The sequence below is a fragment of the Zea mays genome, chromosome 3 (genome assembly GCF_902167145.1).
Source record: "Zea mays cultivar B73 chromosome 3, Zm-B73-REFERENCE-NAM-5.0, whole genome shotgun sequence".
Lineage (NCBI taxonomy): Eukaryota > Viridiplantae > Streptophyta > Magnoliopsida > Poales > Poaceae > Zea > Zea mays.
This window is the reverse complement of record NC_050098.1, coordinates 173,647,140-173,653,210: the sequence shown is the minus strand read 5'-3', so window position 1 is coordinate 173,653,210 and position 6,071 is coordinate 173,647,140. Positions and strand designations below refer to the sequence as shown.

General features: G+C 45.9%; 1 pseudogene across 1 annotated transcript; it reads right to left on the bottom strand.

Moving 5' to 3' along the window:
- Positions 1–2,613: 2,613 nt before the first annotated feature.
- LOC100217056 (pectin acetylesterase pseudogene) lies at positions 2,614–5,648 on the bottom strand (annotated as a pseudogene). Its single transcript, NR_159530.1, has 11 exons — positions 5,360–5,648; positions 5,162–5,244; positions 4,898–4,989; positions 4,475–4,554; positions 4,315–4,404; positions 3,908–4,214; positions 3,745–3,798; positions 3,524–3,601; positions 3,264–3,369; positions 3,033–3,178; positions 2,614–2,907 (listed from the first exon to the last, which is right to left on the bottom strand). The product of NR_159530.1 is annotated as a pectin acetylesterase pseudogene (transcript).
- Positions 5,649–6,071: the final 423 nt, after the last annotated feature.

The following is a 6,071-nucleotide window of genomic DNA, read 5'->3' as shown; positions in this document are numbered from 1 at the left end:
CGATCACTGTGTTGACATTGCCCTTTTTGCCACGGCGATCCGCTCGATCAGGACAATCCTTGGCAAAATGACCCGTCTCGCCACATGCGAAACATGTCAGTTCAGCCTTGTTCTTCTTCTTCATGAAGTTGGTAGTTTTGTTGGGCTTGTTAGATTTTGGCTTTCCTTTGCCCTTGTTGTGGTTCCTCTGAACCATGTTGGCACTAGAGTGGCCCTCGCCTCCTTTAGATCCCGTGTCCTTAGCCCGAGCTTTCTCCTCAACATCCAGAGACGCTATCAGATTTTCAACTGATATCTCCTGTCTCTTATGTTTCAGAGATGTGGCGAAGTTCCTCCATGTAGAAGGCAACTTTTGCAATAATGCACCCAGCCACAAATCGGTCAGGAAGGACTATCTTAAGGTGGTCGAGCTCCTTGGCTGTACACTGTATTTGATGAGCTTGCTCTACAATAGAGCGATTATCAACCATCTTATAATCATGAAAGCTCTCCATGATATACAGGTCACTGTCAGCATCCGATGCACCATACTTGGTAGTAAGTGCATCCCATAACTCTTTCCCATCTGTATACTGAATATTCGCATCAACCAGACGGTCAACAAGGGCGCTAAGAACGGCTCCCTAAAGATAGTATTGGCATGGTCGTACTCTTTGTCCTGTTCAGGAGTCAGTGGACCCTCAGGTCTGCCTTTACTAACATGGAAGACATTTATAGCAGTAAGCCAGAGCGTGGCCTTGACTTGCCATCTCTTAAAGTGCATACCATTGAACTTTTTTGGCTTGAGCGCATCGGCAAAAGCAGCCATAGAAAAACTAGGAAATTGTCTACAATAAGGTTTTTGGATTGTTGAATAATTAGACAAATTCCAGATTAAATTCCGAATATAAATCATGACAAAATCACAAGCACTGAAGTAAAAAGTCAAATCAGATGATGCGAACTGATTATACATACTGATAGATGGCGCGCGTCGGAATCAGCAGGGTCGACGACGTCGAAGTAGCGAAATCAGCAGGGTCGACGAGGTCAGAAGATCACGAGCAGTCGCATGAAGACGCTTCCCAAAAACCTTATTCGGCCTCTCCTGGCGCAGGATCTAGAAGGCGAAGGTTTCCGGAGACCTGCTCTCCTGATCGCAGATGCACCTCTGCGGTCGGGATGAAGAGAACTGGAAGGCGGCTCAGCTGTGAAGAGAGGCGAAAGCGAACTGGGATGATTTGGAGGCTGGCTGTCGGGCTCCTTTTATAGGGCCGAGTCCGCGACCCCCGATCTTATCCGCCCACAAAAATCTCGCGATCAGTTGAGATTTTATAGCGATCGGTTAGGATAAACGTAACAGCCAAGAAACCAAAAAAATCAGACGACAAAAGGTAGTCGCGCCCCCGTAAGGCGAAGGGCCGGATTTCGGTGGACCATTCACACGCATGTCCTTCGCCCTTCGCCCCGCCCCGGCCAGGCGAGCGAGCGCGCGCGCGTGTGGCTCTCCACACTCTCTCCTCTCATCCATGACTTGGTGAGTGAGTATGGCTTCCATATTTAAGCTAGCTCTACTCCACTAGAACTAGCAATATGGTGCTATTGGTTCCACCAATTCCCTAGCCATCCACTTGTATGAGCTTTTGAGATTTTCCTGTGATTTATTAGAATTTCTTAACTGGGCCAAGCCCATAAATCCTAACAGTCTTTACAAGTGTACCCACACTCACATTTTATCCTAATGAAGTTTTACTGCTCTCATATACTTAGATGAACTAAAGTTGGTCATTTTGCGCTCGGAACAACTCTGTGTGGTGTTGATGATCATTTGTTGCGTTGAAACGATTTCGTGTAACAGTTTATATAGTTTGCATGCAGGTTACACACAACAGTTTATTGAATGGAAAGAGGACACTCGGTGACCACAAGAAAGACGAGCTAACTGTGAGCTCTGGAACTAAATCCTCTCCGCAGGTGGTAACCAGTGGTAACCAGGCGAGTTCCCATCCGAGGTCACTGCAATGCCATGCCACCAGTGCCGGCCCTGGCGGGGGTCGAGCAGTGCCCCCGACCAGGGCCCCAGATTAATGGGGCCTCATTTTAAATACTAAATAACAGTACATATATATAGACATATAGCGTATTGTATATATATGACTGTTGTCTCTATAAAACTTTTAAAGAACTAATTATAAGTCAACAACATAGCAGTAACAAGTAAGGAGAATTAGATGTAGCCCATCTATTTTGATTTTTATATTCTAGTAGTAGTACTTCGTAGTCTCAGTCCCATCTGGCTAGACTCTCATTCACAGACAGACAGGCGGTCGTGCCCTCTCCTCTCGGTAGCCAACACACGACATTGGGTACGACTGCGCTTTCGTCTTATCCTACATAGCGAACACAAAACTAACATGACCTGATCGATTGATCTCATAACACATAATATCCATTTAATTACTGTTCGAGGTAACCTTTTGAGTTATCTGGACAAATATGTATGCCGCATTTTTCTATGATATGTTAAGTTATGTTATATATTAGTTACTTTATATTTAATATGAACACCGTTTTTAAATATACATAAACATTTGTTAATAATATATATGTGCACTATGATTATGCGTAAAAATTAATATTATCAAGGACCTCCATTATAAATTTTGCTCCAGACCTCTAAAATATCAGGACCGGCACTACTGCATGCCACAGCACACAGGAAGACTCTGTGGGAGGAAGACAGAAGACTCCACTTATTACAGGCCATTCGATTCGTTTCTGGTTTGCAGTTGCGAAGAGCAAAACTCCACTTGTTTACAGATCGAGCTGGCTGCTGCATGTGGGGTTGATGCATGGAAACGCGCAGTCAATCTCCTCCACTCCATGGTTCTCACCAACGTACCAATCCGCAACAGCTTCAGCGATCGTCTGTTCAGCAAAAAGCAGAAGGCGAAAGAAGAAACCGAAACTAAACCGCATCAGTTCCTGTTAAAAGGACGAGCCGAGCCGCGTTGATGCAGATTACGGGCAAGTCAAGTGACTCTGGATCTCACCTTGTTACCGAGTCTCAGGGAGATGGGCGAATGCCAGGTGGCCCCGAATGGCGTTTGGCAGTGGTTGAAGCATGAATCGATGAACAGCCCCCAGCCCCTCTTGTGTTGAGCAACCTTCAAATCCTCAACAAGTTCCCTCCGGAACCCTGGAGTGTGTGGAGAGAGAAATCACATGGTACTGGTCACCAGATGAGGGTAGATAAACACAAGAGATTTAGAGATCACGCTAACCATTCAGTGCCTCAATCTGTGTGGAAGTACAATTTCGGACATCAGCTTTGCATCTGGCCCATGATTGTCCTGGATCAGATCCTCCCGGCGCCAGGATATTTCCTACCTAGTAGAGAGCAGTTCGCCAGCTCTGGTCACTTGATATATATATATATATATATATATATATATATATATATATATATATATATATATATATATATATATATATATATATATATATGCAAGCAGAAGGGAAAACAAAGATTGCAGTTGGTCACCTGATACGAATCGTAGCCGGAGTTCCGAATGAATGTGGGGGTGCTGATGCTCTTGATAAGCTCTGGTGGAAACAAGCACTGCAGCAAAGAAAAGGTTAGAAAATTGAACTTTGCGCTTTATTTTCTTCTTTTTTAAAAAACGAAAGCTGCAGCTGCAGGCAGCTTTGTATTATATATCATGAAGGTAAACTGAATTCCTTAGACAATGAGCGGTTAACTACCTCTGCCGGTTCCTTCTTTGCAAGGCAGTCCTTGGGCAAAACTTTTCGCACATTCTAGGGAGAAAAAAAGATCAAGGAAAGCTAATTCAATATTAATTGTTACCAAGCTGAATATTGCAACGCATCCCAAACAAGAAGAGAGAGAGAAAGAGAGGAAATTCACAATTTATTCAAGCCTGAAGGTGAACAACTCCACTGAAGATGGACCGTATGAACCTTTCGCCTGAAAAATCTTTTCTGTGGCAAAAAGAGACCTGGTACTTAATTCAGGTAAATACTACTTCCTAAAGGTCTTTTTAATTAAGAAACACATAGCATCCAGCCAAAGGATGCCTAGGGCCATACACATCAAGAAAGAACCCGGCATCCGAAAGGTATTTTACTGGGATCTCCGGAGGGTAGCGCGCACGAAAACTGTCGCAGTGCAGCAGTGCAGCGAGACCACCAGCAGAGCAACCTACCAGCAAGGCCTGAAAAATTGGACGTGGGTTCTGCTCAGCTCAGACGCTGTTGCCAGATTACGACAGTGACGACTGATCGATGACATGATCAATAAATAGCTCAGCTAACCTGTTCTGCAGTGTCCATCCCTTTTGCCATGAGCTCGTCGACGACTGCTTCCCAGATGCGCAATCCTCTGTAGAAAAGCTTGGTTCCGTTCTACACACTTACATCATCAGTCGAGGAGGTGTACTGGTGAAGATAGAATCGTCAGAACAATATGGCTCACCCGATCTTCGCCCTCCCCGTCCCCGGCAAATGATCCTCCGTCACAGTACCTCACGTCAACTATATTCCAGTTGTAGAAATCTGATCACATGCACGCACGGATTGAAGCCTCAGAGTCGATCTAGAGCGCTAAGGTTTTAATCGGGGACCATATTCACATTCCACGAGTAATTAAGCAAGCTTGTGTGCGCACAGGGATTTTGAGAGCGGTTGCTGCTGAGCATCCCTTCGAACTCTATCGGTGTCATGAACTTGGACGAACCAAGGTGCTGTTTGGTTCACATATTTGTAATGTAATCGGTAACAAATATCGTTAAATCATGTTTGTTTAAGTTCAATCGTAATCGGATACCACACTAGAAATTGATAACAGTCTATTCAAACTTGTTACCACTGGTAATCGAATGCAAACAGTTACCATTACCATTTACGTTACATTTTGGGAACCAAACGGCACCCAAGGTCGGTCAGTCTGCGGCTGGAGCAATCCTCTGTGGTGTTGCACCATGCTCCTCCCTGAGTTTTTTCATAGACAATCAGTGATGCAAGTAACAGGGAAGCATCTTATTCTTATGTTCGTTGCACTTTCCAAATTTTCGCTCAACACATCTACAGAGAGAGAGAGAGAGAGAGAGAGAGAGAGAGAGAGAGAGAGAGAGAGAGAGAGAGAGAGAGATGGGTTGATCACCTCAAGATTGACGAGCCAGCTGCGTGATCCGGAGCCGAAGCCTCTCCGGAGCTGGTACGCCGGCGGGCTGCCATCCAAGCAGACTATAACGATCGAGCAACGGAGCAAGAGCAACCATACACAATGAGGAGCGAGGCAGCCCGGGGAACACAAAGACGCTAGCGCAAAATGAACGCAAGGAAAGAAGCGAGTGAATACCCGCGCCCTTCTCCCGGGCGTTTGCGAGGAGGGTCAGCTTGACGAGCTCCGCCGCGACCGTCGGCACCGGTGACCGGGACAATAACGCTGACACGGCCAGAAGCGCCACCGTGATGATCCGGGGCGCCGCCGCGAAGCCTGGCGGCGGCACGGGGTGCGACCACCGAGGCGCGGTCGCCATGGCCTTCGCGACGGCGTGGCTGCCTGGAGGCAAACAACGCCGGGCCGGGCGGGGACTGGCGGGGAGGTTGTGGCGACGTGGAAAGTGCGAAGTTTTGTCAATCCGCGGAATGGAATAGAATGGCATGTCCGCCAAGGGCTGGGCAGGCTACAGCAGACGTGAGACATCTCTCCCGTTGAAATTAGAATAAGTTGTAATTTATAATTTGGGATGGAAGGAATCATTGCGACTGTAGTTTACCCATCCGTACTAGTACGCCAACGTTTGAACTGAATATAAAAAGTAAGGCTAAGACATTGATCTGCACGAAAGGTAGGTGTGTCTCTCTCTCTCATACAATTACAAACACCACACAGGCCTATCTGGATCACCTTTGGATAATAAATCAAAACACTTCAGATTATGTTGAACTATAATTATCCAACCAACAGATTATTATATTCCAGCCCCTACAGTCTAGAAATCAGAACAAGTTACATTATTACAATCTACAATCCAGATTATTGTAATCCCATTTGTGATGAAGATTAT